This window comes from Crocodylus porosus, unplaced genomic scaffold, assembly GCF_001723895.1.
Source record: "Crocodylus porosus isolate Cpor-Errol unplaced genomic scaffold, CroPor_comp1, whole genome shotgun sequence".
Taxonomy (NCBI): Eukaryota; Metazoa; Chordata; order Crocodylia; family Crocodylidae; genus Crocodylus; species Crocodylus porosus.
Window position 1 is genome coordinate 204,046,452 of NW_017728886.1, and position 13,269 is coordinate 204,059,720.

The window sequence follows — 13,269 nt, forward strand, 5'->3', positions numbered from 1 at the left end:
CTTCTGTGTTGCTGACTGACTTGCCAGCTTTACGGCGGATGGTGAAGGTGATCAGCTCGTGGTCGCTGTCACCCAACTTCCCATCAATCACTAGGTCGCCGATTTCCTTAGTATCTCTATCATTTACTGCCTTATCTCTCATGCTGTGATGTGAAAACTTCGATTTTTGACTTCAATATGCTAATTGATGGTATATACATAAATTATATATCTATCTTAATGCTTTAGGCAGTTGAATTTGAAACCATGCAAAGTCTATCATCATCATTTACTGCTTAATTCTGAATTTGTTCTATTCACTGTGGCATTAAAAAGTTTAGCAAAACACAACAGGGTAACTATGCTTTCTTTTCCATTGTATACTTCGTCTATCTCATTTTAAAGAAAAAAATGCTTAACAGAAGGGGAAAAGGTAAAAAATCATGCAGGCAAGCTGTTACGCAAAAAGGATTGGGAGAGGGGGAAAAGAATATTTTTGACAAATTAATTGATATGTACTAACTAATTATTAATAAAAAAAAGCTGAGCTGTGATGAGAGCTTAGACAGTCACAGTCAGTAAGTGTCATTTAATGAAATGTAAATGCCAGTTGAAGAATCATTTTTATGAACAAGTAAATGGCAAAATTTTCTGTTTCCCTGAGCGGAATAATAGGTGCTTACAGAAATCACATGATTAGTCTTAGTACATGCCATATACTAGGCACACATACATGCACACACCTTTAGTTTTAAACAATTTAGATGTTAATTTAACTTCTTTAACATACTAATATATTTAACACTTGGGTGTCAAACATAATTCTCCCAGGCTGGTTCCAACCTGCAGAGCCATTTTCTTCAGTCCACAGGGCCACTGGTGGGCCCAGGAATTCAGGAGGAGGAGGAGTAGGGGCTGCGGCTCTTGATTCATATAGCCTCCTTTGAAGTGTTGATTCTCCTTATAAAGAGGTTTTGGGATTACTTGAACCCAGAAGAAATCTCTGGTAGCAATAGTGGGCAGAACTTCAGTAAGTATGGCCTTATTCCTTTTTCCTGGAAATATGACCTTGCACCTGGTATTCTTGAAGCTCTCATGCTTGCCTTTGCAGTTCAGATTGCTTTGAATCAGTGACTGGTTCTTCTCTATATTTGTGTCATCTGCAAACTCAGTAAGTGATTTTGGGGGGTTTTTTTCTAGGTAATTAAAAAAAAGTATTAAAAAGCAAAGCCAAGAACAAGTTTTGGGAAGAAGAGAGGGAGGGTGAAAAGTATGCACTAGAAATATAGCTGCTTGATAATTCTCCATGTATAGTTACATTTTGAGGCTCATCATTTAACTGGTTTTTAATCTACCACATCTTTCCTACATTTGATTTTTTTTTTTCTTTCTAGTTTACCAACTGAGGTATCAGGCAGTACCAATCCAAATGTTGTCCAGAAATGTTAGTTTATTAGATCAATACTATTGCCTTTTATCAGTGAAAAACTTGAAACTGTGCTCTACTTCCACTCTTGGCACTGCATCCCCTTCTTCCCTGCTCTCCTGCAGGGTTTGCCCAGGGCACAAATCCTCTTTTTACTCCTATGAAACAACATTAGTTGTTTCCTAAAAAACGCTGCATCCTCTTTGGCTGATGTAAACTTTAAAACATGTAGATTACAAGTAATAGATTAGATGTGGTATGTCTTGGGCTACTCAAAAGAGTACATGAAAGCTGTATACTTTTATTTAAGCAGTCATGCATCTGTAACCATTTCTAGTTCTTGATAATCTAACACTTTTAGTCTGTTAGAACACTGTGAGAGACCCATTGCTCATTTACTAGATACTTTTAAGTTATTGCTCCGGATATTTTTCAAACAACCACATTAGGATGGTAGCTGATTCTACATGATTTAATCCTAACCTACATGATATTATCTCCTGGAGCCAGAAGCTGGGTCCCAAGGCCCATGATGACTTTGCTAGTCTTCTGTTACCTGTATGACAGCCCTTGGTTCTCACAGAATCAAGCCCATAAAAATACTACTTAGTTCCCTCACTGAATTAAGCCCTTAAAACATGCCACATTTATAAAGTTTGACATCCAATGTTAGATCTTTCCCATCATTTTTCCTTAGACATGTACACAGATTCAACATTTATTTTTTTCATTTAAGTATTTAAGTCATTATAAAAGGTATTTATATCAGATTTATATTTCATTTAAAAAGGGTTTGAATTTCAAAGGAACCCTCTTTAATGTAAATAACATAAATCTTTTTTTAAATCTATTTTTCTCAGCCCTGAAGGAGTATGATGGTGATGGGTTAGGGAAACGCATGAAACATAGAGGAGAAGAGACAGCAAAATGTATTGCAGCTATGTAGATACAAAGAAAGGGAGAGAACTGGAGAAAAGGGATTGAGAAATTGAATGGACTACCTTTAGAGAAACAGGTGGAAATAAAAATTGGAGGAGAATACAATACCTATGGGTAGAAAAATGAAGAAAAGAAATAGTAAGGAAAAAGAAAAGGAAAGCACACCTAAAGTTTCATAAAATAACGCAGCCTCAGGCCCTGTATGTGCAGCATTGATTGACTGGATTCTTCTAAGAGCATTTCAATGAAAACAAAATCTTGACTGTTTTCATGTGAATACATTAAATGACAGAACATAGCCAGAGAAGTACATGCAATATATGAACAAATCAACTTCTACAGATTTTTTCAAACTTCTCTAAAGTAGTAGCATCTAATTTAAACCTCTTAAATTTTTAGCTCTCTACGTGAGCTATCAGGTTTCTCTTACTGTGTGTAACTTTTTTTTCCTTTCATACATAGCCTTATTCAACTATGAGCCTCTTTTGTGAATATCTTAGAAGAACAGTTTTGTGACGTTTGTAGCACCATACTTCAAAGTGACAAATCAAAAACGGTACAGGTGACAGTCCGCTATTGATGAGCTACGTGCAATAACCTCAAGAATCTGGTTTCTGCTCACATTGAAAAAATGAGTCAATGTTATATAAAAGCATTCAGTGTATATAAATATAATATAATGTACAATATGGATTTAGGCTAGGTACAAACATTCAAAAAGGCCAAGGAGGATTTGATCTAAGTTATGTGGTTTTCTGTAATCAGCATAGTTTAGATTGGGGGTGGGGGGGTGAGAAATCTTAGACCAGGTTATGCCATTTTTAAACCAGTCTGTGTGCCAAACTTCTGTTATATTATGAGTTTAGACCAGTTTCTGATCACTGATACTGATAAAAATGTATTGTCTGTATCTGGCTTTCCTTTCCACATTCATTGCTCAAGGAGCCTAGGCATCTATCCGTTCCTTAATTTTCAGGCACTGATACTCCCGAAAGAGAAACCCAAGGGGCCAGTCAGGATATGAATTCAGGTCTTCAGAAGCAGCATCTTAATTAGAAATTAATAACAGGGAAGATAACAATGGATGTAGAAGCTTGGTATGCTAAGTATTAGGTCTGTGCGAGTCGGCAGCGATCTGATCTGGCTTTGCATCCAGCCATTTTGGATGGCTGCGGTCTGATCCAGAGCTCCAGACTGGGTTTCCGCCTCGATCTGGCCGAAGCGGCTCTGAAGCTTCGGAGCCGCCTCAGAGATCCGGCCATAGGGTATAATGGGGAATCAATGGAAGATCTATAACTTTGTTGTTTTTTGTATGATTTGGATGAAACTTGCAGGAGTGGTAGCCTATGCTAAGAGCATGAGGCCTGCCAATTTTCAAGAAGATCAGTGTAAGGGTTGGGGGGGAACTGCACTGCTTTCTAGAAACAAATCCAAATGCTTAGATGCCATGCTGAGCAGGAAGAAGGGCAAGGGGGTGGTGCCTCCTCAGATGTGGCAGCATGGCCGTGGTGAAGAAGTGTCTCATGTCCTTGCCATGGCTCATGTGCCTTTGGCAGTGCTGGCAGATGGCAACCATGGGATCATCTGCCACCTCAAAATGATCCCACACTTCACTACTTCCCTGCTTCAGGGTTGAGAGTAAGGATCCTGCCTTTTCCCCCTTCTCGGCAGGCTGAGCCTCAACAGCAGGAGGAGCTGCCTCAGCTGAGGCCCTTGCCTCCACAACCTCAGCCTCCTTGGAGGAGCTGCTTTCCAGAGGAGCCCTGGGTCTAGGGGAAACATGAGGGGTGCAGAGCACTAACTCTGATTCCCCCTCAATCCCCAGTATTGCCACTTCTGGACTGAACGGAGGTGGTGCAGGTGCAGGGACGTTAGGTGCAGACACTGCTCCCACCGCCCGGCTTCCACTGGCAGCACTGATGTCATGGCTGCTCGGGAAGAGAATGCGTCTGTGTTCGGGACGGGGGAGCTCGCAGCCCTAGCTCTCTCCTTACCCCCTCTCCCTTCCCAGCCGGACGAGCTGGCACCTGCCTTTCCAGCACGCTTCATATTGATCTTTCCTCTGCTGCAAAAGGTCTCTGTGTGTGTATGAAGCCTTTTATATTTCTGTCTGTCTTGTTCTCCTGTGAATATCTGTGTCTATCTTGTGCTGTGAAAGAAATTATTTGTGTGTGTTCCTGTGTCTCAATATATTATCTGTGTCTTGCTCTTCTGTAAATATCTGTCTGTCTTCTTCCGCTGTGATTTTTTTTCTATATTCTGGGTGTCTGTGTATGTGTGTGTGTGTGCGTGCGTGTGTGCATGCGTGCAAGCAAGTAATCTGTGCCTCCCTGCACTGTGATAGATAACATTGGCTGGGAAAACACAACTGTCTTTCTGCAAAGTTTCCAAAACAAGTTCCCAAAGAAATAAATTGAATTATAATACTACTAATAATTGAATTGAATACCTAAGCTAAACTAAGCTAAGTTAAGCTAAATCCTAACTACTCCTTTATAACACGAAAAAGCAGCAGGCAGGTCTCAGTCGCAGCGTTCCTCTCTCACACAGCTGCTGATAGGGAACAAGCTGCAAAAGGCACAGAACGGCTGGGAACAGGCTTTTATACTTTTTTAGTCCCACCCCACAGACACTGCCATTGGAAAGGTAGCCAGGGAGAAATGCTTCTCACTGGCTACCTACAGATGTCAGTCTTCCCCCTGCTCGCCTTCCCTCCCCTGCTCCCACTCTCCATCCCTCCCCGCTCCCCTTCCCTCTTCTAATTCCCTCAAAATGGCCAAAGCGGCTCTGAAGCATCCAAAGCCGGTCCGAAGCACTTTGGATGCCCCCGACCCACTCCGGACACCATTACTGGTATCCCGCTTTGACCCTGAAGTGCCTCTTTGGATGCTGAAGCATTTGAAGCAGGTTCAGATCTGAAGCAGGATCCGAAAACTCGCACAGTCCTACGAAGTATTTTATGCAGCACGGCTGTAGGGTTTTTGCATATCATAGAGATAATAGATCCAAAGTATATCAAATTAGATATTATACACCAGATGTGTGCCAGCACTCCTGCTAGGACCTAAGCTGGAGGTTCCTGGCTAGCAGGTCTTGCCTCTCTGGTCAGGGTCAGATGGATAGCCATATTTTGGCGCAGGAAGGAATTTTACCCTATGGTTGGATTGGTACAGGCTGAGGGGGTTTTGGCTTTCCTCTGTAGAGGGGTGTGGCCCTCAACCCAGGATCTCTTTAGCATATATTGACAATGTTTCATAGAAGCAGGATGTTGGCTGCCATGATTTCCTGGCTTGATCTGTGGCAGGTTAGGATGTTAGGTCTGTGTTTTGTCAGGGTTGATGGTAGTCTTATGTCAAGTTTAGATTATGGAGTGTATCAGATGGTTTTGATAGGGATAATCCTGCCTCAGCCAGGGGTTGGACTAGATGAGCTCTCAAGGTCCCTTCCAGCTCTACTTCTCTGTGTTTCTAAGATTCTATGATGTCAAACTCACCCTATAGCCCAGGTAAGATTTGGATTACAGGGCTCCCTCCTGGCCAGATCTGGAGGGGCTGGTGGTTGTGGCAGCAGCAGTACCAGCAGCTACAGTAGCCGCAGGACTATCAGTGGAGGCAGAAGGACAAGTGGCCATGGACCAAACAGGTGTTTGCCATGACAGAGGTGAGAGCAAGTGGCAGTGGTGGCGGGGGGCAAGCAGCTGTGGGTGAACTCGCCACAGGGCAAGCGGGTTCATGTAGGCAGAGCCCTCACTTGACTCTGCCATCAAAAGCCATATGCAATGGGACCATGGATTCTGTAATAGACCTCACCCCTGTTAGCCATGCCTTACAAAGTCCCTGGCCTGCCAGTAGCCTAGCAGGCTGGATGGAGTGACTCTGTGGGCTAAATCCAAGCAGCAGGCTGTATATATGACACCTTAGTTATGTGCAGTCACTCAGAACTTCTGTCAAATGTTGTCATTATAAATTAAACTGTCTAAACTACTGCTTTTTCTTGCCTGGGATAATCAATATGTTTTATGTCTTTGAAGTGATTTCCTGGATAAATGCTATACATTCATTTTTTAAATGATTCTTAGCGAGGAACATGAATGCTTAAATGCAGATGGATTCATGCAAACACAAAATGCTTGATAAATCACATTCTATCCGTTAATTATCAGACTAGGAAAAATGTGTAGAGAAATTGTTGCCAAAATGAAGGTAGGACATCCTTTATGGACAATGTGTACTTTTAAACTGAAAATTCAGGATAACTAATATATACATATGTGAGTGCTGTCCTGGACTGAGATGATTTCCTGACCTGAGATCAGAAGCATGCGCTTTAACATTATTATTATTTAAACATTTATTTAAGCGAATAGGGATAGGACTAAACATACATTTAACTGCTTTGTTATACTGGGGCCTTGAACAATAGTTGCTAATTTAACTATTGTCACTGAATCTTTCTTAAATAGTAGTGGTGATTTCATATTAGTAGATTGGTTCGAACCAGGTTGAGGTCTTTCACTAGTCTACAGCGGGTGCATCTAGACACGCACTTTACTGAAGGGTGGACTAATTAGCTCAGCAGTAAAGTATCACCTCTATATGTGCTGGTATTAGAGAGCAGTAAACTAATTAATTCCACTGTAAGATAGTACTGTTGGACACAATACTATCTTATGGTAGAGTAATTTACTGCACTGAAACCATGTGTAGACACTGACTACAGTTGTAAATTGTGCCTGGTCAAGCCAGCCAGCACGGAGGGTTGGGGAGCACTCTGCCCCAGGTCAAATTGCTGCTGTCTCAGGCACATGTGTCTGGGAGCAGCGTACTCTGGTTCAAGCTGCTCTGATGTTTATTGCTTTGCATTAATTGCATGTGTAGGCACACCCAGTGATTCCACAGAAGAGTTCTATGCAAAGTCTTCACAGGGCTATACTGACTTTACACTATAACAAGGATATGCATTGGCTTGTTAAGTTAGTGTTATGTACCAGGAGGATCCTCCCAGTGCAATGGTCAACACAGATGATACAGATGACTATATGCCTTTATCTTGTTACCGGATTTGCCCATCACCTTGGGATGTGCTCATTTATTAGGGTTACGTTTCTAGGGTCTTGGTAATTCTATCAATGTGCTGCTTGTGTTACTTGTGTTTCTATATGGAGCTATATATCTCCCTTCTGCAAGTCCTCACCTCCAATGGAGCTATCTTGCAGGACTCAGTTTCAGTGGGGCTGGGTTCCTCCAGTCACCAAATCAGTCATACGCACACAAACACACACAGATTAACATGACACGCCTGACCTGGCCGGGTTGATCAGCATGGACAGGCTGACACCCTTATTTGCCCAGAATCAGTTCATAAGAGCAACAATAAACTGCAGTCAGACACAAGCACACAGGTAAACAGAATACCTCTGAATCCAGCTGGGTGTCCAGCTGGCACCCTCATGGGCCACCATTCAGTTCATTCGGGCATGTCTGAGCCAAACTGGGTCAATCAGCCTGTATAAGCTGATCCCCTTATGTGTTTCTAACTCAGCATGTCCCAATCTTTAGCCTCTTGATGAGCAGACCCCACAGTATTTTTGGGCTTCACAGGGATCTTTAGCTTAGGTAAAAGAAATGTTGCTGCAGAGCAAGTGGGGAAGGAGAAGTAGAGAAGGAAAAATATACCCAATTACTACCAATTTGACTATACAAATTATTTATTGCTAAGTATTTGAAATATATAATGGTACTAGTAGTAATAGACATGCAAAGGAAAACAAACACAAACAATTACAGCACTACCCTGGTTTCACTAAGTATTTGGGGACACACCCAGTGATTCCACAGAAGAGGTACCCTCAGTTCAGTTTCTTCAAAGCATTCTCAATAGTGTAAAACATTGTCTTTTCTCTTGACAAGGGATTATCTGGTTTGGAACATCTCAAAAAACTGATTGATAATCAGGAAAACATAAGGTTAAGGAGTAACCAGACATTTAGGAGACAGCTTGAAATTCCTATGGATAGCAGATATACTGATGGAATATCTCCTGGTTTCTTCAGAAACAATAGATAGCTTGCAGCATCAGGGTTTTGGATTTTTACTTGTTGTGAACAAGCCTCAGCTTAGCATGACTTTTCCAGATCTTACTATAGTCTTTTAACAGACTTAAGGCAACTATTGGAGTGTTCATAACCTTTGGTGGAGAGGACTTCCACCAGTCGTCTCGGGAAAAGTATGACAACACTTGTGGTCAGGGCTCCAACGGGCTGGACACTGTGATGAACCCCTTTACCATTGTTCAAATGTTGCCCATACCCACTCTGACTCCGTCTCTTTGCCTCTGCATTCCCTAACCCGGAAACCAAGTTTTAGTCAAGTTTAAATAGGCCTCCCATTGTGGGACTGGGGAATGTACAGCCTGAGATGCCCATTAAACTTTACTTCTGCTTAGAGGTATGTGTGTGTGTGGGGGGGGAAGTGGAGTCCTTTGTTAATCCAGATTAGAACTCGTCTGATAAATGCTGAGCTGGGTGTGTATAAATGTGGGTTGATTAGCATTTGGAGCACAAATTCCCCATCATACAGTGCTCCCCTGCTTCTCTGATCCCAGAATTCACTGCAGTCTTTGCTTTGGGCTTTCTGTTCTCCATCTCCCATGTAAATGAATGGTCATCTGGTTCCATCTCAGATGCAAATGAGACCTAGGGCAGTTGCTCCCTTATGTGGAGGGCTTTAGGTATGCCTCCCACTGCATCTTAATCATTTTTATTTAGGTGTGGGGGGGGAGGGGGAATTCTTTGTGAGTCAGACTGCGTCCTGTGTCAGGGTTCTGCAACAACATGGATCTGAGAGGTAATAATCTCATTGATGCCAGAGGAAAGACGGGCAGGACTGGGGCTTCCCTGTACTGTTCCAGTTTTCTCCTCTGGCTTCTTCTATCCTGACACCATTACTTGGTGGTTTAAGTTGGGTCAGCTGTAAGCCATAGCAGTCTCTTCTTCCTTTTGTTTTTGTTTCAATGTTATGTTATATTATTCGCACACTACTATATTTTGGTTCAGTAATAAAATCATTATAAAAAAAGAACAGCAGGTACTACTGCAGATCTTAGCACTTAGACATTATTTTTGCAGAAGAGACGTTATGAAGAGTAGTACCCGAGTAGTACCATAATAATTCATATAACCATTAAGCTGCCATGTCTTCCTTAGTCTGGCCATCTGGAAATACAACTAAATTATTTTCACCAAATGTATTTTGAAAACATATTTAATGCTATCTACCAAAGATGTTATTTGTACCTCATCATTGTACCTACGAGTTTGAATAATTGTGTGGCTTGCATTTTGGGTGTATTTGTATAATCTATTCCGTCTTCATTATTCAAATGAGTGTTTGATCCGCTGAAGTTCAAGTATTTTCTCCCTAGTTATATAACTAAAATAGTTGAAACCAGGAAATAGTGAATAATGAATTTCCACTACAAATTTCAGATGAACAAACAGCAGTCAGAAGTTCAGAAGTCTAAATTTCAGAATTCACAATGATTTCCATGTATACAGCAGTCATATATATACTGATAAAAATTCTATTTCCATCTTTTATTCACAAAGATGATCTTTTATTGGCCCAGTTATGCCCACTAGGAAAGTTTATGCCCAAAAGATTGTTCAGCATGTGTCCCAAATACAGTATATACCAGTAATTGACCTAATAACAGATATCACGAAAAAGAATTTTCTTCTCACACATTTCCTGGACCACCATGGCCATGACACTCCAAACTTACTTTATTCACAAAAGGTCATTATGAATCAAATAGCTTTTATTAAACCTTTATAAATAAATTAGGCAAACTTTTCCTACCTCAAGCATTTAATTCAGGAGTTCTCTTAACTGGAATTAAGAGAATTAAGTTCTCTTAACGGGAAAAAATGTGTTGTAGGCTTTTTTGAGAATTCACAAATAAATGGCATCTTAAATAAAAAATAAGTACTGCAATGCCTTTTGAAAAATTGCTGTAAAGCTAGCACACTAAAGAGAATCACATGCACATGCTGATCACTTAAAAAAAAAATAACCTGAGGTATAAGTATTTGTATATACAGTTTGAGAGAGCGTATGGAATCACATTCTGATAAGCTTTCCTCACTGATTTTTAGGGAGCTGTTCCTTTGATATATAACCCAAATGGTGTTCAATCATTTCAGAGTGGAATATGTAATTCACTCTTTTATCCCTTCCTCTATCCCCCGCAGTTCATAATTTTTTTACTGCCCTGAATATCATAACAACTGCCCTGAATATCATAACAAAAATGTCAAAAAGCTATCACTTTTACTGCCTGGCAGGGGAGATCTGGGGCAGGGTGTGCACTGGTGCACTTGTCCTCCACTTTGATTTCTGGCTTACCCAAAGATTAAAACCAACTGCCTGGCAGTGGCAGCAGCATTTCCAGTCAGGCAGGGCTGAGGGGGTCAATTCTCTCTGTACCTTCCTGGTGCCATATAATCTACTTGATCCCTTCTAAATTCTTTATTCCACAGGTGTTAACCTTCTCTTCTTTTCAGTGGTCTGATGTCCCACCTATCCTTTGTTCAGCAATTCTGCTGTCCCTTAGCTGCTCCTGGTAATGAATCTCCTACTTCGCAGCCCTACAGATTTTTTTGAACTCATTCCAAGGAAGTTTGTTTTTTTTAAATCTTGAAGTGAGTAATACAGCCGTAGGCCCTTAGCATATTAGTAAAACTTCTAGTTTATTCTTAACTAGAGAAAAATGTGTTGTTTTATATGTGACAATGCACATCAGCATTTGCACCCACCTTTTCAAACTTCTAGATCCACCCATGCAGCCTGTCAGGTGGCCAAAGGCATGGTTAGGTATACTGCAGCTTTTACAAACTTTTGAACAACATTAGTTTAATTATTATAGTCATTTCTATAAGAACATTTCTGTTGTTCCATTCCTTCAGCTTGAACCCAGGCTAATTACTAGGAGAAAGAATTCACTTCTCAAGGGTATACTTACATTAAAGATATCACTGAATTACAGGTTACGGAAGGTCAGATCCCCTCTCATTTGGGCATATTTGCTCACACTCCTTCAGTAAGACAAAATGTCCATGCTCAGTACTTGCCAACATGGAAATAATTTCCAAACCACTAACAGGACCAGGCACAAACGGTGTAATACTTGATATATACACACCAATAACTGCTTATATAGCAAGTAAACAATACTTCAGCTGAACTAAATTAGTTTTCTAGTTCCTTATTAAACCACTTGAGTGTTAATTGAGCTATTTATACTTAATGCAGCTGCCTTTAAGAATAAAAAAACTTGTATTTCTCATACTGCCAAAGCATACCACTGTATTCATTGTGTACTGCTTGTCTTGCTACTGAAGACTGAAAATGCATATTTACCCATAATAATTATTCTAACACTGCAAAAGTGTCTAATTGGCACTATAGCTAGAGAACTTCTAACTTACATGTAGATGTGGCTGAAAACTTTCCCAGCTGTGTCCTGCATTTTTTTGGGGATCAACATATAGTTCTCTCAGTGCTGAAAGATGACTCAGTCTGCCCTTGAATTCATATGAAACCAATACTCTTTCAGTGGCATAAAAGATGTTGAAACCCTCTATAGCACCAGTATTTTAAATATTTCTAGCCACCCTGGTAGTATAGTTTCTCTGTACACAGGCCCAAAGTATGCTGGTCTGTAAGTAACTTTGACTCTTAATCTTTGAGTTGATGAGGGGTCTGAAAATTCATGAAGGCTACAAAATAGATATCCAAGATAGAAGCTGATTATTAATAAAGCTTGTAGTAGTGGTGAAATTTAAACAAGATTTCGCATTCAATGCCTTCAAAGATTTCTTTTTTTACAAGATTAGAGGGCAACAGGCTTTTTCACTTCAAAATACGTAGAAATGTAGAGGCAAACAGGCACATTAATTTGAAATGTTCAAATCACAAAACTTAGAGTAACAACATTGTTGCATTGTAGAGGAGGACAGTAGACAGGAAATGAGACGATGGATGGAATGGCAGCTGCTATTCTGTGTAAGTTCATCCAGTAAAGCTGACCTGCCTAAAATTGGAAAATGAAAACTCAAAGATGGGGTTGAACTGAAATGAAGCCTCACATCTGTCTTGTTGACTCAAGTTGAGCATGCCCTTGAGTTTAGAAAGAGAGGGACAGGAGTACAAGCAGGAATAATAATAGCCCCAAAACAGGTAGTACTGTAATAAATTGCCCAGGATGTATCTGGGCCATTTTTTAACTTGGGAAATGGTGCACTGAAAACATCACCTTAACAACCCTAGATGAGCTAATTAAGTATTAAATATGTTTCACATCATGAAGTTAGTGACTATGTTAGATTAATATTAAAGTGAACTTCTTATTACTGAGTTTGCAATGCAGATAAATAGTTAACAAGTGACATGAATATATAAAAAATAGCTTTTCCTTCTCTCTAAACTAGAGGCCTAATACATTGCAGACATGTCAACATGTCAGATAATTTGACAAAAGGACTGAGGTTGATTAAACTTTTGCACAACTGTCTGAAAAAAACCCCTCTAAGTGCATTAGCACCGCGACCTCAATTTAAAGAAAAATCCTTTTTTTTTTTTTGCTACTGAATCCATGAACAGAAATCACCAAGAAGTTGTAGGATATAACATTTGACTTGAATTAGAAATGTTTTAAGAGTCTTCAATCAAATATTCTTTCTCCATTTGTTTTTACTTTTAAAAGAGATTTTCAGCCTTTCTTCTTGATTTTTAAATTGTAGCAGAAGAGTTAAGTATCTTGCTGATTAGATTTACTTCCACTTTTGTGAATCTACCATTAAAATTGTTTACTAGGTTTTAATCACTCTTTGAATGACAGCCCTGAAGTATGGCAAGTTTGTGACA